Below are 22,287 nucleotides of genomic sequence, written 5' to 3' on the forward strand. Positions count from 1 at the left end.
CACCACACACAATCAGCACCAAACAGCCGACTTCAAGAAGTTCCTAAGGAGCTAGAGAAAACTTTGCTGGTTATTAACAAGCCTGACATGTTTGCAGGTATCATTAAGTCTTAAACATTGGCAATATTATCTCTGGATTCTCTGCCGTGCTTTTTCTTCCTCTTGTTTCTTTTTTCTTTACGTGAAAATATTCACATTTGTGAAAAGAGGCCCGTTGAAGAAGCAAATGATTTGTAAAGAGAGCTAAATTTGGGATCATTTCTTAATCTTTTCCGCTGGAGCTGGTTTGTTGGAGTGTCTGTGTTCACATTAGCATTTCTGTCTGGGGCTATGAATTATGCTGTCAAAGGAGTTTCAAACTGGGTTTGTTACCTGGATACCCACAAATATGCTTGGTCTGTTTGTATAAATCTGAAAAACCTTCCTTGTCCTTAGGAAACCAGGCCACTCTGCATATTAGGAAAGGGACAGCGAATCCAAGCTCCCGTTGGTGCTCCAGGCCGTTAGGGGAATGGTGCCTGGATAAATAACTGTAGAAGGGATCCCAGAGTCCATTCTTGACTGAGGCAGTTGTATTCCATTCACAAGGAGGTAGACTTCCCGGTAGCCAGAGATGCAGGGTTGAGCATGCTGTCAGACATCTTAAAGACAAGCTGAAGACGAGTCACGTCTGTCTACCACCATAGAAAAAACTATTCAAAAGCTCTTTCACATGGTGCACACACTGCTACGAGATAGTCCAGCTGTTGAAGCATCAGCCAGGAGCAAGAACCAGTGGAGGCAAGGGCAAGGCAGGCCCTGGAGAGATGAGGAATGTTAGCCATCTAACTAAGAACCCACCTGGAGGTTTGCTGAGGAAGGAGTCAGACTGTTCTTCTCCCATCAGGTCAAATTCCAGCATTTGCCTCCAACAGTGTCCCACATATGTCATCCTCACTCCTTTCATAGCCCACTTGCCTGGGCCTACGGCCCAACCTCGGGAAGCCAACAGTGAGTGAGGGTGATCCCACCAAGCCCAGACCTTTGCAGGCACCAGGCTCACAGCATCCTTGTGAAGGAAATGCCTCCGAGCCTTCCTGTCCAGAGACATTCTCCCCAGATGGCTGTTGTCCGATTTCCATCACCCAAACCCCTTTGGGCCCAGCCCACCAGGATTGGCTCTCACAAAAGGCAGGGGAAGAAAGGCTGCCCCTGCTTCAGGGCCAGCTGCTTGAGCATCATGTCTTTGCTGCTGGTTCTGGGCAGATGTTCTGCTGCCACTGTCCCTGCTGGCTCATTTCCTACCACTCTCATGGTAACTTGCTGTAACCCACTTCATGGGAACTCAAGTATGGCCCACGGTCCACTTATGGGAGAATCAGTGAAGGCGTACATTTAGAATGCAGATTCAGACTCTCTGGACATGAGGCCCCCCAGTGTGCTTTTCAGCAGGTACCTCAATGATTCTCATGCACAATAAAATTTGAGAGTCCCTGGAGTTCTTTGGCCACTAGCCCTATGTATTCTATTTTATTTTATTTGGTCCTCAGGAGAATGGAGTCAATCACTCATGAGTTCATGTACCACAGTCATCATCCATTCTACCCTCTTTAACTGAGGTATAGTTGACATACAGAAAAACTGCATCTGTCTCAAGTTTACAATTTGGTAACTTTTGACATACATAGTTACACCTGTGAAACTATCTCTACAATCGAGATAACCATTTCTCACCCCCATTTGTTTCTCCACCATAGATAGCTACTAATTTGAACTTCTGGGTATCTTTCCAATCCACCTCTACATGTTCCATATATTCTTAAAAATACATTATATGGTGCCATTTTGTGTGAGTATTCTTACTTCACAAATATGGTCCTGTGCTATGGAACTCATTCTGTTTCTTACCTGTTTTATTCATCATTAAGCTTTGGTCACCCAACCAGATTGCTATACATAAATCTCTTTTACTATTTCTGGCTAGCCTAGAGGACCATATTGCTTCTGTTTTTGCTTAACTAAACCATTGTTTTATTAATAAACACCAGGTTTGATCCAAGTTCTTGTTCACACACACCCACACCCCATTTATGTGTCTTCTTATGATCTGTATATAAGAGTTGCACTATGTAGAGACTGAGGGCTAAGACAATGTCCTTGACTTCTCTCAGGATGGACACTTCTGACCAGTGGATCCAACTGTTCAGACTCACTAGGTATTCATCTTTGCTATCCTTGATATTATCTAACTTCCCATGAAGTCATCTCTCATTGATTGCATTTCTGATTGCTCATGTTGTTGAATATCTCTTCATTACTTGCTGGCCATTCAGAGGTTTCCCCTTCTATGAATTGTTTATTCATATATTTTGCCATTTTTTTCTGTTGTTTTCCCTGTCCATTTCTTACTGTTTTTCTAGAATTTCCTACATATAGATTTTTTTTTTTTTGGTTTGGGATGTTAATAATATCTTCTTCCAGTCTGCTTGTTGACCTTGTGGGTTTTTTTTTTTGGAGTAAATCTTTAATTTTGTTTTATAGACAAATCTATCAATTTTTCTTGTTTATGGTTTGTATATTGGGGGCTTTCTTTAAGTTATAGATCTCCACTAAATGTTACAGAGATAGTCACCCATATTCTCTCCTATCAATATAAAATTTGACATTTAACATTTAGGCCTTTAATACAGTTGGGGTTTCTTTTTAGATCATCCGAGGTGGGACTACATATAGTTTATTTTCCCAACACTATCTACTAATTGATCTATTGCTCCCTCAGTGATTCTGCAATGCTCCCAAGTTCCCAACTACAGCTATGTCTATTTTTGGGATCTCTATTCTGTTGCATTGGTCACCTTGTGTTCTCCCCTCCTTTTTATTGTGGCATGGTGATATACCTTTACATCTAGTAAGGCAAATCTCTTTTTGGAGTATTTTTTCTAAAATTAGCTCTGTGTAATGTTTCTCAAAATTTCAAAAGTTGAACAGTGGGTCATTTTACTGGAATTACATTGATTTGTAAAGAAATGATAGTCTTAAAACATTGTCTCATATAATTGATGTATCACTCCATTTATTCAGGTCTTTGTTTATGTCCATTACTAGAATTAAAACTTTCCTCCAAAAAGAGAAAGAGTATTATAGATTTTTGTTAGATTATTTCCTAGATAATTAAGATATTTAAATTTTCCATTCCCAATTCCTCTGGATCTCCCTGTTGCTGACTGTCTGTGTGGACTTTTCCACCACCCTAGTCTTCTTTTCCCATTGGTTTTTATAGCCTCTTGGTTTCTCTTTGTTTTCCCGGCTTCAGTCCTCACTCCTCAATTCTGCCTCCTTATTCCTTTCTCTTGACCTGTAGCTACCTGGTCATCAAGTGTGACCATTTAGATATTATTTGTGCAGGGGGCTTTAGAGGTGTTACCTAAAGCCATATCTGACTTGTAGCCTAAGATGTTAATGATGATTATGTCTGAGAGTAGACTATAATTTACATGGGGACAAAACCAGGAATACTTGTCTGCTTATGCTTGACACTCACTCACCTAGTGTGAGCCTAAAGTGTAGTAGTGTAGTGTAGGTCATGGAATTCACATGAAATTGGATTTGTTCCAAAGTGTATCAGTTTGAGAAAAAAATTTTGGCTCCTACAATATAAAATTCAAATAACAATCGCCTAAATAATAGAGACATTTAAGGTCTCACATAAGAAGTTTGGAGGTAGTTCCAGTGTTGGCATAGAAGTTCAGTGAGTCATTTTAACATTTCTTCAGACTTTTCCTTCATGGTTGCGAGATAGTTGCTGTGGTTCTAAACATGACATATTCACTTTACCAGATTTAAGAAGGGAGGGTTTGGGACAGAGGTGGCTAAAGAGAGCTCTCTTCATATTTTTTTCTTTCCATCAAGGACAAACATTCTTCCAAGAAGCCTTCTAGATATTTTTTACCAGTTGATTAGCCCGAACAAAATGGCATACTTATTCCAATCCATTGCTGGAACAAGGGATTGGGTTGCATGATTGATTTAGACCAATTCATAACTTAGTCCTTGGGCTGGGCATTTTGCAAATAAACAAAATACATATTCTGAAAGCAAAGAACATGTGGAGATTAGCTAATGGGTAGAAAATTAACAAACACTCCTGGTTTGGATGGGAAAATATCTGAGGCAAGATCATTTATGTTCTTCAATCTTAGGGACCTGAAGTTAGGGGCTCCTCTTTTATTTATTTAACTAGCAGTATTGATTGAACATCTTTAATGCTAGGGACTAGAAATATTATGATGAGCAAAACTGGTCAGGATTCCCCTCGCCACCACCACAAAAACTGCAATGTTCTATGGAAGAAAACATTAAATGAAGGTTTTCACAAAAATATGAAGTTACGAACTTAGCTAAGTATGATGAAGGCCAAAAACAGGGAAGTAGGAGGGTACATAATGAGGGCAGGTATTCTGAAACTGTGATAATGTTGCAGGGTTGCAGAGTTCTTGTCTCATGGAGTCGAAGAATGAATCTCAGGGACAATGGGGTGAAGTGAAATAAAAGTTTATTAAGGGAAGGGAAGATCAGAAAGGAAATCTAGAAACTCTAAAAAGGAAACCTCTCTAGAGTGAGAAGGGTCCCAAATGGGTTGCCACTGAGGGCATTTTTTGGGCGGTCTTTCATAGAAAACTTACCAGGGAAGTTGGTAAATATCTTGTCTATAACATTTAAGACAAAAAAAGATGGATTTGTAAAAATTATGAAAATATCTTGTCTATATTTAGAACAAACAAGATGACTTGTTATGTTCTTGTCTCTCTGGTTAATATCCTGTCTGTAACATTTCTCCATACCCGGGATTTCTGTGAACCTGGTTTTGTAGTCCCCTATGTGAGCCTAGTCATGTAGCCCCCTGCCTGTCTCTCCCTACCTAGCCTCGCCTGTCTCTTACTCAATAATTCTTTCTAGTGAGGAGATGTAGAGTTGCTAGAAAGGTTTGTGGCCTGGCAAAAACCTGAAGTTACTATAAAATGGGAGGAGTCTGGGACTGGAGGCAAGTGGCTGGGGCTCTGGAATACAGAGTATTGAGTCTCAGCCCATTGACCCCAAACAGCCACATGGGACTAAGGACACATCACTGCTGATAACTCCATGGAGCAGAACTATCCAGTCCATAGCAGAGATCAGAAGGGATCTAGGGGTGCCTGGGTGGCTCAGTCAGTTGAGCGTCCAACTCTTGATTTTGGCTCAGGTCATGATCTCAGAGTTGTGAGATCAAGCCCTGGGTTAGCTACTCACTCAGGAGGTGTCTGCTGGAGCTTCACTCTCCCTTTTCCTCTTCCTCTGCCTTCCCCTACTCCTGCTTCCTATTTCTCTCTCTCAAAATAAGTAAATCCTTTAAAAAAAAGACGAGATCTCATTCTCTCTCTCAATGGCTTTAAGAACCCTGCCTATCCTTTGCTGTACAAGGTCATGATCCACAGACCTCTCTTCCTACATTCAGATACCATCTTGGAGGAAAGAAACAAAGGCCTAACATTCATTCCCAAAGAACTGAGATTCCTAAAGAAATATTCAAGGCATCAGTCAGTATAAAATGAATAGACTAGACAGAAATTCAGGTTCTTTTCACACTAGTCAGCAGCAGGAGTTTATGAGAAAAACTAGAGCAGATAACTAAAAATTAAACACATTGCATTGCAGCTGAGTTAGTGTAAGTATATCAGAACAACCTTATGGGGAAAATGCAATTATTGACTCCATTCTACAGACAAGGAAATTGAAGCTCAGATAAGATAAGTAAATTACCCAAGGTCATGTATATAACAAAGGGATTTTGAATTTGAGCCCAATATGACATCAAAAACTCTATAACCAGTTACAAGATATTACTTTGTAATACTTTGTAATTTGTAAGGTGGTAATGTAAGTACAATAAGAAGTAAAGATAAACTTTCAGGATTACATTAAGGAGGAAAAGATGGCTTCTAAAAATGGAGGACTGAAGAAAGCTTCATGGAAGAGGTAGCAATTGATTCTATCTTTTCAATGATGTTGTCCAACTTTTCCTTGTTAACAATCGGTGGGAAATTGTCAGCCCTCGTCAGCGAACTTCAATGTCTGGATCACCTGTTTCTACTGTCCTTTTCCCCTTGTTTTTTTTTTTTTTTTTTTGGTCATGTGATCTTGTCCTTTGGTGTACCTCATAAATTTTAATTGAATGCTGGACATCATTACGTATACGATGTCAGAGACATGACAGATGGTATACTCTTCGAGAGAGGGTTTACTATGCCCCTGCTGTAACTGACAGAACGGTGTCTGATCATGTTTTGGTGACTTGCTGAGTCAAGGTTGAATTATAGCTCTGGGAAATATCAGTCTTCCACTGGTTCATCTCTGACCTGGGCTTTCAACAAAAAGCTTACTATATTCTGCAAGGCCCCTCCCATAGTGGGTACTAAACTTTAATCTTAGTCTTACAAGACTGCTGAAAAACTTCCGCTCTGCTTTTCAGAGGTAAGGTTTCCACTTGCATTTTAAAACTCCTGCTCTAAACAGCCCAGTATTTGGCAAAAGTTCTCAAGAGGAAAACAGGCTGTATGCTTGAGGCTCTCCCAAATCCTTCATGGAAACGCTCCTGGTTTCTCTCCCTCCTTAGCAGCCCTCTGCCAGGCTTTGCACTGCATCTTGCCCTGGGATTCTCAGCCTGCTGCAAATGCTCTGAGATCTTTAAAGTTCTTCCCCTTTCAATACCTTCACTCTTCCAGTTTTCCTTGCCTCAGCAGCTCTCAGCTACCTTCAAAGACATAATTTCTGTGTTTTATTTGGCTTTTCTAATTATTCTCTTGGGCATGCTGGTCTGCTGACAGCATTTCCATCCAACCAGAAAGAGGAAGCAATTGAGGTGGGAAGGGTGAATAGGTTTGAATACGGAAGGTAACTTGCTCTAAAAAGCAGCCATGATCTCCCTGTCACCAAATCCATTTTTTTCCCCTTATCCTCAACTTCATTGCTCTTTCTGTATTATTTGGCCAGAGACTTTCCATTGTTCCCCAGAGACTTTCCATTGTTAATCCTTCCTTCCTTCTCCCATAGTTTCTCCTCTAGGTCTTCCTTCACACTTTCCTTTCTTGGTGTGATATAAGGTTCGTTATCTATCACTCTTCTTTCTCTACACATTCTTCCTTGTAAATCAACTTTCTCTGGGCTTCAGCAGCCACCTCTGTGTGGATAACCCCTGATTCTATCATAAGAGACCTGCCCTGGTGCTGAAACTCCAATCTTACCTTCATTCTTCATAGCCACTCATTTATGTCCACTAAGTCTGGGGTGGAAGGGGAGCAATTTGTAATTCTTAAAGGGGAAGAAGAGGTACAGATAATCTTAAAATTAGGGGTAATATCTGTCTAGGAAAGCAGAAATGCTGGTGCCAGGAATTTGAGACGTAGAGGAAGAACTGGCTTACAGAATATCACTTTTAAAAAATGCTCAATTTTTTTAGAGCAGTTTCAATTCATAGCAAAATTGAGAAGGTACAAAGATTTCCTATATACTGTCTGCCCCCACTCATGCACAGCCATTATCAACATTCCTCCCCCGCACACAGAGTGCTACATTTGTTGTAATTGATGAACCTATACCCACACATCAAAATCACCCAAAGTCCATAGTTTACATTAGAATTCATTCTTCGTGTACATTCTGTGGATTTGGACAAATGTATAAATGGTATGTATCCATCATTATAATGTTACACAGAATATTTTCACTGCCCTAAAAATCCTCTGCTTTGTCCTATGTATGTATCCTTCCCCACCACCATTCCTTGGCAACCACTGTCTTCATGGTTTTGCCTTTCCAGAATGTCGTATAGTTCATGACATTCATATCTTTTTAGCTCATTTCATTTTTAGCTCTAAATAACATTCCATTGTGTGGATATATCAGTTTATCCATTCACGTCCTGAAGGACATCTTGGTGGCTTTTAAGTTTTGGCAGTTATGAATAAAGCTGCTATAAATATCTGTTGTACAGGTTTTTATGTGGATATAAATTTTCAACTCTTTTTTTAAATTTTTATTTATTTTATGATAGAGAGAGAGAGAGAGAGAGAGAGAGAGAGAGAGAGGCAGAGACACAGGTAGAGGGAGAAGCAGGCTCCATGCACCGGGAGCCTGACATGGGATTCGATCCCAGGTCTCCAGGATCGCGCCCTGGGCCAAAGGCAGGCACCAAACTGCTGCACCACCCAGGGATCCCAAATTTTCAACTCTTTTGGGAAAATACCTATGAGAACAATTGCTAGATGATGTGATAAGAGTATGTTTAGTTTTATAAGAAAACACCAAACTAACTTTCAAAGTGGCTGCACAATTCTGCATTCCACCAGCAATGTCTGAGAGTTCCTATTGCTCCACATCCTTATCAGCATTTGGTGTTGTCAGTGTTCCAGATTTTAGCCATTCTACTAGATGTGTAGTGATCTCTACATGTTTTATTTATTTGTTTAATTTGAATTTCCCTGATGACATATAATGTAAAGCATCATTTTATATATACTTATTTGCTCTCTGTATATCTTTCTTGGTGAAATGTCTTGTCAAGGTATTTGGCAAAAATTTGATTTGCCATTTGAAAAATCAGATTGTTTTCTTATTGGGTTTAAAACTTAAACTCTTTTTAAAAAGACTTTATTTATTTGAGAGACGGAGAGAGAAAGCACACCATTTGGGGTGCCTGGGTGGCTCAGAGGTTGGGCAACTGCCTTTGGCTTAGGGCGTGATCCTGGAATTCTGGGATCGAGTCCCACATTGGGCTCCCTGCATGGAGCCTGCTTCTCTCTCTGCCTCTCTCCTTCTGTGTCTCCCACAAATAAATGAATAAAATATTAAAAAAAGAAAGGAAAGAAAGAAAGAGAGAAAGAAAGAAAGAAGAAAGAAAGCACACCAGCAAGGTGAAGGGCAGAGGGAGGAGACAGAGAATCAAGCAGATTCCCTGCTAAGTGCAGAGCCTGATGCAGGGCTTGATCCCAGGACCCTGGAACCATGACGGCCAAAGGCAGACACTTAAATGACTGGGCCACCCAGGTGCACCAAAACAAATTTTTAATTTTACTGAACTGCAGTTTATCAATTATTTCTTTAATGGATTATGCCTTTGGTGTTGTAGCTAAAATGTTGTTGTTATACCCAAGATCAGTTAGTTTGAATTGTACATTTAGATCTATATGCCTTTTGAGTTTTTATGAAGGGTATAAGATCTATGTCTGGATTCATTTTTTGCATATGGATGTCCAGTTGTTCCAGCAACATATATTGAAAATATTATTTTTGATCCATTATTTTAGTGCTCGCTTTGGCAGCACATATACCATTATTCTGATCCTTTGCTCCTTTGTCAAAGATGAGTTGGCTAGATTTATGTAGGCATATTTCCGGGCTCTTCATTCTGTTTCATTGATTTATTTGTCTATTCTTTCACCATTGCCACACAGTTTTTACCACTGTAGCTTTGTAGTAAGTCTTGAAGTTTAATAGTGTCAGTCCTCCAATTTTGTTTTTCTCCTCTGTATTGTGCTGGATATTCTGTATCTTTTTTCTTTCCACATAAACTTTAGAATCAGTTTGTCAATATCTACAACATAACTTGCTAGGATTTTGATTGGGATTGTATTGAATCTATAGATAAGTGGGAAGACCTGACATCTTGACAATATTAAGCCTTCCTATCTATGAATGAGAAATAGTTCTCTACTTATTTAGCTCGTTGATTTTGTACATCAGAGTTTTATAGTTTTCCTCATTTAGATCTTGTACATGTTTTGTTATATTTATACCTATGAATTTAATTTGGGGGGTATTAATGAAAATAGAATTGTTTTTAAAATTTCAAATCCACTTTTTTTTTGGTAAATAGGAAATTGACTTTTGTACACTAACCTTGCATCCTGCAACCTTGTTATAGTCACATAGTAGTTTCAGAATTGTTTTGTCAATTCTTTCAGATTTTCTATATAGACGATAATGTCATCTGTGAATAGACAGTTTTATTTCTTCCTTCCCAATATGTATACCTTTTATTTATTTTCTTGTGCCATGCATTAGGTAGGACATTCAGTATGGTGTTGAAAAGGAGTAATGAGAGGAGACATTCTTTTTTTCCATCTATAGTTGCAAAGTTTTTAGTTTCCCATCAATAAGTATGATGTTAGTTGTAGGATTTTTGTAGATATTTTTTATTAAGTTGAAGAAGTTTCTCTCTACTCCTAGGGTTTTTATTATGACAAGATATAACACTCTAAAGCAAAAGAGAGAAGTAAAGGGAAGAAAATTACAAAAATGTATTTTTTCAGTGAAAATGTATTTTTTCAGTGAAAATGTATTTTTTCAGTGGTTAAAAGACTGATATGAAATTATTATACAAATTTTGAAGATAGTGGTTACAAGGAAAAAAGTTTTATTATAAATTATAATATGTGCATATATTGAAAATATAAATATTAAAAGATAGTACTTCAAAGCAATAGGGAAAAGGAAGGTTACTTAATAAATAGTTTGGAATAACTAGTGTGCCATCTGGAAAAAATAAAATTGTATCAAAACCTAAAACTTCGGGGCAGCCCGGGGGGCTCAGTGGCTTAAGCCACCTGCATCCCAGGGCATGATCCTGGAGACCCAGGGTCCAGTCCCACGTTGGGCTCCTTGCATGGAGCCTGCTTCTCCCTATGCCTGTGTCTCTGCCTCTCTTTCTGTGTCTCTCATGAATAAATAAATAAAAATCTAAAAAAAAAAAAGCTAAAACTTCAGACCAGGATAAATTAAACATTTAAAAGTAAAAAATAAAAATAAACCATAAAGTCGTGAAAAAGAAGCCATAGGACTTTTTTTTTTTTTTTACACAATCTTAGGCTAGGAAAATATGACAGAAAACACAGAGGCCATAAAATAAAAGGACTTCTAAAATGCCAACAATAGGGATCCCTGGGTGGCGCAGCAGTTTGGTGCCTGCCTTTGGCCCAGGGCGCGATCCTGGAGACCCGGAATCGAATCCCACGTCAGGCTCCTGGTGCATGGAGCCTGCTTCTCCCTCTGCCTATGTCTCTGCTTCTCTCTCTCTCTCTCTCTCTCTGTGACTATCATAAATAAATAAAAATTAAAAACAATAAAATGCCAACATAAAGTTAAAAAAACTGGAGAAATATGTGCAACTAAACCACAGAAAAACTGCTAATTGTTCTACCGTATAAAAATCTCTTATAAATCAATAAAAAGATCGATAACATACTAGACAAAAACCTAAGGCAATTAATAATTTCTAGGACAGAATACAAATTGTCTTTAAATATATGAAAATATTCTCAATCTCATAATTAGAGAAACACAAAAACTATACTGAGATACAATTGTTCATCTATCAAATCGTTCACCTATCACATTAAGAAAAAGGTTGGTGCCATACTACATTAGCAAATGTATGAAGAAACGTGCACTTTCTACTCAACTGGGAGGGCTTTAAATTAGTACAATCTCTATGATGGGAGATTTAGAAATTTCTGTCAAAATTACAAATGCTCCGGCAGTCCGGGTGGCTCAGCGGTTTAGCGCTGCCTTCGGTCCAGGGCCTGATCCTGGAGACCCGGAATCGAGTCCCACGTCGGGCCTGCTTCTGCATGGAGCCTGCTTCTCCCTCTGCCTCTGTGTGTGTGTGTGTGTGTGTGTGTGTGTGTGTGTGTGTCATGAATAAATAAATAAAATCTTAAAAAAATTACAAATGCTCAGATCCTTATATCCCACATTTTCCTTTCTGGGACTTTATTCTTGATATAAATTTGCTGATGTGTAAAATAATATATTAGTTGCAGCGTTGTGTGTAATGGCAAAGTTTGGACAATAATACTTATAGGGTAACTGATTAAATAAAATCTTCTTTATTCAAACAATTGAGTATAATGTATCTGTAACAAAGACTGAGGTAGCACTTTTTGTTCAGATACAGAATATCCTCAAGATATTAAGTAAAAATGGCAAGGTGCAGAACAGTGTGTAGTATGTTACCCTTCATGTAAAAATTTTCACAAAAGAATATGTGTGTGTACTTATATATCTGAATATGTGTAAAATAACTCTGGAATGGTATATAAGAAACTAGAACTTGTTTTTCCCCAGGACAGGAACTGGGTAGCCAGGGGTGGGAGGGGAATTTCTCACTGTATATTCTTTGGTATCTTTTGAATTTTGAAAAATATGACTATATTTCCTATTGAAAAATAAGTTAAACTAAAAAATACCTTGAGGAAACTATACATATTTTTAAAACTTCAGTGACCTTAGATGGAAGGTTATTTGCTAGAGAATGGATTTCCACGAGGTAGGAGGAGTGAGAGAGAGCCTGGACGGCTTTTAAAGAGTGTGGTTTGAAAATCTTCTCAATAGAGAAAACACAAACATAGCACAGCTCTTCTCAGATTATCAGTTTCTTCCCTTGTCTTGGCTATAAAAAGCTTTCCTTCTTGGCCAGGCTCTCAGAGCCACACTTTTTCCTGCCTCTCAGCTGCCTGCTCTTGCTGGCATCTGACCCGAATGACCTGTACAGAACCAACCAGGGTGAGAGTGGCACTTCTGAGAAATGTCTGAAACTTCTCTTTGAAAGGTCAATGCTTGCTAAGCTGCTTCTACTGAACATGCATGTGTACTTGTGTGCTCATGTCTGTAACATCTATAAATGTTTCCTTTCTGGGGGCAGTTTTCTAAGGACCTGGTCAGTTAATGACAAGGGCTCCTCTACATTTAACAAGTGCTCTGAAAACTTCTCATTGTCTTCAAAGTTGTTAGATTCTGAATATCTAGGACAAAAAGATTCTTTTGTTAGTAGGACCGTTTTATTAATTCTGCTTTTGCTGACCTTGATAGAACTCCCTTTAACTATCTTCACCCAGCATGGTTTTAGGGGAATATGCCTTGGTTCTAGTCTCACCTCTCCATTAACTAGCTTCGGTTCAGATCTTGGTTCTAGTCTCAGCTCTGCGGTGCTAGCTGTGCTAACCAAAAATAAGTTAGCTAACATCTCTAGCACTTACCGATAAAATTAATTAAGAGATTTGAATAGAAAGTCTTTAGGTCTTTCCACATCTGCAACTCTATGACCTAAGGGAAAAATGATCTTTTTCACCACACCTCCAAAGTAATTAAATAGACTTGTTCTTTGTATTAGGTATAGCAGCCATTATTCTAAAAGCTTGAGGGATCCATGAAATAAGAACTTTCAATCTAGATGGTTAAAATAATAGTTCTAAAAGACTAACACACATGGATGTGAAGCTTCAGAAAGCTACAGAAAGGCAAATAACAGAAGAACTCAAGTATCTCTAAGAATTTAGAATATGGTAAAGAAGGTATTTTAAATCAGTAGAAAAATATGTACTATTCAAATGTTATTGACACTTCATTGACAAGAATAATAGAAAAATAATTTGGATCCCTACTTCATACTACACATCAAGTAAATTCCAGGTGGCTTAAAAATATAAATGTAAACAACAAGGAAAGATAGGAAAAACATAGGTAAAAATGATAGAATTGTAGAATGAGAAATACTGTTCTAAGCATGATTCAAAGATAAGAAACAAAAGAAAATTATTGATACATCAGGTGTTTAATGCAAAACAAAACTTCTATATGTCTAAACTACACAAAGTCATGAGAACCTAGGAAAAGAATTCACAACATACATGACAGCAAAGGGTTGATTTTTGAATTATGACAAACTCTTATAAATCAACAAGAAAATAAAAAACTCATTAGAAAAATATAGTTGAAACGTGCTCAGGCAAGTTACATAAAAAAGGAGAAATGCAAATGGCCAATAAACATGAAAAATATTTTACCTCACTAGTCATAAATGAAATGCCAATTAAAATAAAAATGAAAATGCCTTTTAACCTATGAAACTGGAAAAATTTAAAAAGAGTTATAATAACTAGTGTTGATGAGGGTTTGAGAGAGTAGGTGCATTTATACACTTTAAAGGGGATATAAATTGGTTCAAACTTTCTGGAGGGCAATTTGGCAAATTGATGTAGCATTTTAAAATGTGCATACTGACATTTAAATGTTCACATTTAAGAACTTATCCTAAGGAAATAACAGGATAAATGCACAAAAATGCCTGTATAAGGACACCCTTTTTTTTAAAAGATGTTTTTATATATTTTAGAGAGAGAGAGAAAGACAGAAAGAGAGACAGAGAAAGACTGAGTGAGAGCAGAAGTCAGGGCAGTGGGAGAGGCAGTGTGATCTCCATGACCAGGAGATCACAACCTGAGCAAAAATCAAGAGTAGGATGCTTAACCCACTGTGCCACCCAGCAGCCCATACAAGAACATCTTTAGGGTATCATTTATAGTAACAAAAAATTGGCAGACCTAAATATTTGTCAATAGAGGAAGAGAAAGCTATGTAATAATTTAAAAATATGGACAGAAATGTCCTCAACATATTAAGTGAAACTGAAGATTATATAATGAAATATATAGTATGATCATATATACATATATTTTCTGCATGTTTGTATTAAAAATAAAATCGGGAACACCAAACGTTAACCATCTCTGAATGTTTTGAGTAATAGGTAACCTTTACTTTCTTAGGTATTCTTGTCTGTGTTTTCTGATTATTCAGAAATAACAAGTATTTATTTATTTTCATCATAAAGAGAAGCAATAAAGCTGTGATACCCTTTCCAAAACTCAAGTATGATCCTTAGAGACGAAAAGAAAACCACCATAGATGAGTGATGTGTATATTTCCATGATGGGCTTTTGTTACCATAGCAAAGTGCACAGAGCAATGATGTCCAAGACTAAACAACTCTGTGTCTGTCAACCAACTCAACAAGATTTGCTTCCTCTATTGCAGATGGAAAGCTAAATTTTCCAGTGAACTTCCCACAAAGTTGTCACTTCACCAGGTGGGCTCCAGTAATAATATTTTGAACAAGTTTTGTCATGGAAATGGCTTTTAATTTCCATTTTCCATACAGAACAGACGTCCAAGACAGAGCAACAGACAGTTCCTTCTGTGTGTCTGTCCCTCCCTCTTTCTCTGCCCCGCCGGTTCTCATTCCCTCCACTTCTTTCTTTACCTTTCTTTCTCTCTTCTTCCTTATTTTTCTCTCTTCTTACTCTCCCTGCCTCCCCCCTTGCTCTTTTCTTGCTATTGCCTCCCCAGACAGTGCCTGAGAGCTTCCCAGACACCAGGCCCTGGGCTAGGTGCTGACAGCAACTTGAGAAGCTGGGGGGTGGGGTGGGGGGAGTGAGGGTCCCTGAAGCTGATGGCAGTTCCAAGGACAAATGGGAATTGCAGGATTTTGTGATTTGCTTCACTTATTGATCAAAAATTGGATTGATACTGTGATTATACTTTTAAATATAAAAAACAGTGAAACAATGTGCCATCCTTTTTGAAAGAACACATTTATAAGCCTGTTTCAAAACATTAAGCAAATGTATAAGTCATTAAAGATATAAACATTAAATATACCGCATTAAGTTATCACAAGTTAACAAATGAATGATATAACATTAAAGATAAGCAGTCACAAAATGAACATTTAAATTTGAAAAAATTATATTTGAAATATCACACTCCTGTTAATCTGATTTATTTAAAAGAGGACAGTTTTAAAAACAAAGGGCTTCAGGGGTGTCATTGTTGAATTGCCAGTGTACTTTTATGCAAAATTTCTCAAGTGTTGAAAATAACTCTAATATACTGAGAACTGATTATAGATTACTTTTAAATTATTTTCTTCTGACTCAAATTATCAGATTTCCTGCTTTATAACTGAGGAGTCCTAGGGACTCTTAAGGGTTTTTTTGGTGTGTGTGTGTACACGTTTATGGTATGTGTGTATGTATGGGCGTTGTGTGGAATATATGTATGGGGTATGTATGGCATGTATATATGTGTGTGAATTGTGTGCGGGGTCTGTGTGCATGTATGTGATGTGTGGTGTGTGAACAACTATGAGTAGTGGTGTATGTGCGCGAGTGAGGTATATGGTGTGTGTGGGGGGGTGGACATCTGGGGTAGGGGAAGCTGGAAGAGACTAAAAAATTCTGTAGTTTGACTCTGAATATGGATCTTTCTCTGCATAATCTTGGCTGACTGGGCTCAGAAGGTTATGTTTGATGCTCTGTTTGTTCATGCAAGGACACACTGCCACAAAACCACAGGTCGTTTGTGAGGCCAGAGGACTGATAGTGTCAAACCCAAATCACCCCTGCAGCTGCCAGGTCAGGGGAGGGAAAGACACTTGCCTTAAAAGAGAGAAAGACACTTTCTCTCTTTGAGAGAAACCTCAAAGAGACTCTGAGCAGCCCCAAGGGGTGTCAGGGAGCCAGGCCTGGAAGGCGCTGCAAAGGATATCCAGTCCAGTATTTCTCAACCTGAGGATTTCATATTTTAGTAGGTAGTAAAATAAGTTTCATAGATAGCAAAGATCTTTTTCAAAAGGTAGAAGAGAAAAGTGTGCATTGCACTAGTGAGGGCAAGTACAGATTCTTGGGACTTCTGTTTCAATTCTGTACGTGTGTGTACGTGTGTGTGCTGGGTTATGGTACAAGATGAATTTGATATCCTTAGTTGTGGTCATTTTACATTTTTATTTTAGAGCAAGAAAATGGAGAGCACACAGGGAAAGAGCTGCTTTCTAAGATCACAGCTCACAAGTTATGGAAACAGTCTCCCCATTATATCACATATTACAGAGCCAAGAGTGATTCTAGAAATGACCAGAATAATGATTTCTCTCTTCCTTTTGTGGAAAATAGCACTTTTAGTCATTTTTGAAGTATGATTTCTTGAAATTTTCAAACTTCCTGGAATTTCCAAGTGAGAAAATTGAACCAGTTGGCTGATGTTCAAAGTTCCCTTCAACTTTGAAAATTCTAGAGTTCTAGGATTTTAAGGAGGTCAGAGAGAGACTGAGACTGAGTCACAGAGTGACTCAGTGGTGGTCTATGGGGAAAACCATTTTTATCTAGAAACAGTGAATACAAGTTTAAGTGTCACTTCTGTCCCTAGGGGACCCGCAGTAAGTCATTGGACATCCTCCCTGCTGTTAAAACGGTCTGTGTCATAGTGACTGTGGGAGTCAAATGTGATCATTGTGTGAGATGCTTGGGAGCAAGAGTGAGGCAAGAGTTGTTATTAGTGATCTAATATCTGCTATGGTCTTGGCAACCTGTCTTGGAGCCAGTCTGAGGGGCCAGGTACAGACACCTAAGGCCAACTTGAGCATTCTTCCCGCACCTACGCAAGGTGACTTAGCTTACTTCTTATCCTAGTAAGAATTATGTCATATAATCAATTATTACTTTTATTTAAACAATTTGTTAATTGATGAACATACAATGATGGGATTCTCATTAGAAATATTAGAATCCAAATGGACTCTGGGACTGGATGAATCACTCAGTCCTGGCTTTGTCAGTCACTGAGCCTGCTCACATAGAGGCCCTTGTAGCTGGCACTACCCTGGCCACCTCTGCAGTCTACATCTTGACCATTGTCGCTCTCACTTGCACAGCTGGGGCATACTGACCTTCTCTTAGGCCTTCAAACATGCCGTGCTTCATCTTTGCATTCACATGTCCTGCTCCCTCAGCCAGGAAAGCTCTTCCCTCCTCAATTTTCCTCTGACTACATTTGCTCAGCCTTCAGATTTCAGCTCAATTGTTAGTTTTCAGAAGTCAAGTTAGGACTCCTTGGGTAAGCTCCCACAGCACTTTGAACCTTGCCTTGGAAGGGTTTCGGTTGTAATTTTACATTCAGTTGTGGAATTGTTTGATGAATGTTTATCTTCTTGACCAAGAAGTTCCATGAGGGAAGGGAGGGTTTCTGTCTTTAACTCCTGCTGTGTCCCCAACACCAAGTTCAGTGACTAGCGCATAGGTCAGTGCTGAAAAATGGCACACTGAATAAATGAATGTGTTTGTGGGTCTGTATACCACCCTCAGGAAGCCTGTGTTTCATGCCCATTTGTGATCAAGTGCTCTGCACATGGTTACATAACAGGTGCTGACTGAATAAGGTGGTTCTTGAGCAACTTACTTTAATGTTTTAAATATGACCAAATATGATTTTTCCAGAGAATGTCAGCGTAAATCTAAACCTCTTCATTGCTGGGAAAGTCTGTACTCTCAATGGGCATATTTTGTGTTTTTTCTGAATAGCCATTTAGATGTTACAGTTATTCTTACTGCTGCCTTTTGACCCCTTGGTAGCTGAGGAGAAAGGGAATGAGAGAGGTTCTTTGTTTATTGTCTCCTCTTTATTTCTCATTCACTTTGTACAGTGGAGATTCAAAACCTGTTGGTATTGCTCTGATAGGAACTGCCCTATTGCCCGGTTCCATTGTGCATCTAGGGAAAATTATTTGGGTGCCTGCCTATGAAATATTTAACAAAGAATATTTGTGTGACATTTCACAAAGCACCACTGCCTATGTTACCTGGTTTCAGTTCCACAATACTATTAGGAGCTGAAAGCATTTTCCAAATTTTATACCCAAAGAAACTTAAAGACATTAAGTTATTCACTCAAGGTAATGCAGCAAGTATTTTGGAGAGCAGTACTCAAACCTGGCTCTTTCAGTTCCAGTGTTTTCTATTAATATATAATACCTCTTTTGCATTCATGTTTCATAGGATTCATAATACTTCATAATTGTTCCTTAGATTTTATGGCACTTATTTTTCCAATTATGCTACATTAGTTCATGTGATACAATAACTTCCTGTGGTAGGTGGGGCAAGTATTCATCCCATTAGTGGAATGGCTTGGGGCAGATTCACTTCTCTGCTCTCCACATGACAACCTGTGGTAGACAAAATGGGTTCCCAAAGATGACGAAGTCTTAATCTTTAAGTCCTGTCAGTATGTTATCTTTTGTGGGAAAAAGGGACTTTGTTAAGTCAAGAATCTTGAGATGGGGAGATTATCTCAAATTATCTGGGTGGGTCCAATGTAAACACAAGGGTCCTTATAAGAGAGGGGCTGGAGAGTAGGAGAACAAGAGTTGATGGAAGCAGGGATCAGAGAGGAAGAGAGAGAGAGAGGGAGAGGAGAGAGATTTGAAGATATTGTGTCATAAGCTTTGAAGATAGAGAAGCCAAGCCACAAGCTAAGAAATATAGGCAGCCTCTAAAAGAAAGAGAATTCCAGAAGAAACAGATACTGCCTGCAGAAGGAACACAACCCTGCCACCACCCTGATTTTAGGATTTCTGACATCAAGAACTATAATAAATCTGTGTCATTTTAAGGAACTAAGTTGTGGCAATTTGTTATAGTAGCAATAGAAAATGAATAGACTATTCTAACCAATTACTGAATTCAGTAGGTGAGGAGAATTTCAGATGATTTCTGGTATATTCCAAATCCCAGGCTCAGAGGGAAGGAGCTATGGCTGGTAAGAGGCCTAAGGATGTAGACAGAGGTCAGTGTGTCATAAACTTCTGCTGTCTCAGAAGGAGATGTGAGGTCTTGTGATTCTTGTCTCTAGAGTCTTCCATTAGTCTCCAGCTCCCTGACCCAGCCCACCTCTCTGACCTATCTTGGCCTATCTCTCCCTCCCTCACCACTCTCCAGAGACATTCTTCCTGTTTCTAGAAACCTCAGCACATCCTGTCTCTCCTTCCTGAAGTGCTCTCACTACAAAGTTGCACATTGCACCTTCTCATCACCCCTTCAGAGAGGATGTACTTGGCCATCTCTCCATAGTGGACCCCAAATCATTCTCAATTCCATTAATTACTTTTATTTACTTTATAACCTTCTTTATCATTATCTAAGCCTATCTTCCTCATTGTCCACTCCTATTTTCTGGTGCTCTTCACTGAAATGTCCACATCATGAAAACTATTTAGCTTACAGCTCTATCCCAAGTGTCTGAATATATTAGCTGTTAAATAAGTATCTGTTGCCTGAATGAAGAGATCAGACACAGTAAATTAGGACACCTGGCTCCTCTAAGCCTCTCCTCCAGCCCTTCAGAAGTGTCTGCTTAAAATATGAACACTGCAAGCCCTTGGGTTCTTTTCTCTCCAGGGTTCCTGACTGCCTTGAGACACAGGCCTCAGTTTCAATCGAGAAAGAGAAAAGCAGCTCCCGAGATCTAGGAGCTAGCCTGGCACTTATAGCCAGCCCTTGGCATTCTACTGTCTAACAGAAATATTTCCAGAGAACACCAACATCAGGCAAGGCTGCCCCGTGACCCTGATGGAAAAAAGCAAAAACAAGATTACTCCGGAATCAAGCCTGGACTCAGACAAAAATAAGAACATTGTCCAAACCACAAAAATGACCAAAGATGCTCCTTTCATGGCTTAGATGAGTGACTGATATTTACTAATTATAGCTTTAGCCTCATCTCACTCCTCTTAGTCTTTTACATAGAAGTGATCAAGATACCCAATCATAGAATTACCCCTACTTCTGATAATATCTAATCCAGAACAAAGTCTCACCTCTTTGAGCCCTCCCCAACACACCCTGTGACAAGCCTGGCTCCTGTAAGTTCACTGTCCTATCCTCTGAGATGCTGCACAGCTTCTCACAGCATGTGTTAGCCCTCACTGCAACCGCTCGGGAACCCCTACATTGTTCAGCTCCAGGTGATCCTGGTGATCTCTGGCTGGAGGGCCTTGACACTGGACTGGATGTCAGGTCCAGCTGCTTTGACATCTTGGAGGAAGAAATGCTAGTTGGGCCAGCTAGTCAGCTAGAAAACCCTGAACTGCTTTGCCAGTGAATCAGTCATACTACACACTGGGTGGGTATTACCCAGCTTGCACAAGAGCGTGGTGGTGAGGCTCCAGGTGGAGCAGCTTCCTTACAGGCGCGCAGCACGTAGAGGCCCGGGCAGGTGCAGCTGGCTTTCAGCAGGGATACCTCTGCCCCAGACACAGCTGCTCCCTGCTGCTAATCTAGTCAAGTCAATCTCCCCAACACAGGTTCAAAAGCCAGACACACCTCCATTCTTTTCCCTGCCCCATTCTCTTCCTGAACCAATTCCCTTGTTGATCTTAATACCCCTACCCCACCCCTACTGCCACAGCTGAGTCCGAGCCACTGCTACCACCACCGCCACCACCACCACCACAGCCTTTGCACAGCCACAGCCACAGCCAGCTTCTGCCACAGGTATGTGCGTCTATGCCACTGAGCTCTGACCTCTGGGCCTCCTTCCCACTTTTAAAGCCCTGCTGGATGATTAACTCACAACCTCCCCAGAGTCTTCTCGGTTGAGCCCAGCTGGCTACCCACGCTTATAGCAGCTGCTCTTAACACTTATGAAGCAAGCTCAGGTTACAGTAGCTGTAATCAAGTTGACTTACAGGTTTGGGATAATCGCGCAGACAGTACATTTGTTGAATTTTGATGGAGTGGTGCGAGTGAGGTGCACACTATAATTCATTCATTCCCCCATCTAGAATCTAATGCCCCAGCACCCAGGCCACACCTGCTGGCTTCTTTCTTTGACCCCTTTCTCCCCACTACCTGAATCCAGAATGGTGACTGCCTGGCACCCGGCAAGCTCTCAGTGCTCTAGGAGAAGGTCAGTCAAGGACTGATTTTCTGTGCAGTTGAAGAATGATACCTATTTCTCAGGTGATCTCCCATCCCACTCCCAGGCCAGTGTCTGTGCTGCCAGAAAGGTGGCACAGGGAACTGTTTTCAAGAATCTGAGAAGCTTTTTGGATCTCCTGACCCACCCAGCCCAAGTTGTTTGTTCCTAGCTCTGAGCTTCATGGCCTTCTGGTCACAAAACATTGATCCTAGAGTGTTGTTTTTTCTAAAACTGGGCATTTGCCAGCCTGACAACTCAAGGGACCAGCTCAGTCCTGTTAGGGGATGAGTGCTAATCTCTAATGTCCTTCTCATCAACCATCTCTTGTAAACACCTGATGACACTTTATAGCACAAGGTCAAAGATCTATCGAGACTTTTTTTTTAAGGGGAGCATTAGGATAAAAGATACTCTCCTACCTTAAATAGAACCAGATTAATGTAAATGCAAGATATGGAGAAATGTCCAAGATGCGATGTTAACTAAAAAAAGGCAAAGGTTTGCAAAATAGTATATAAACCATGAGCTCATTTTTATGACCCTATATATTTGATACTTTTATGTGTAGAGGAAGAGTTGAAAGGATGTTTGCCAATCTGTTACATAGAAGGAGTTATGAGAGGACTTCTTTTTTTTTTATAAAGTCATATATGTTATTTTTGCAATCAGTAAATAGTTTTTTGAAAA

This window comes from Nyctereutes procyonoides, unplaced genomic scaffold (assembly GCF_905146905.1).
Source record: "Nyctereutes procyonoides isolate TBG_1078 unplaced genomic scaffold, NYPRO_anot_genome, whole genome shotgun sequence".
NCBI classification, from domain to species: Eukaryota; Metazoa; Chordata; class Mammalia; order Carnivora; family Canidae; genus Nyctereutes; species Nyctereutes procyonoides.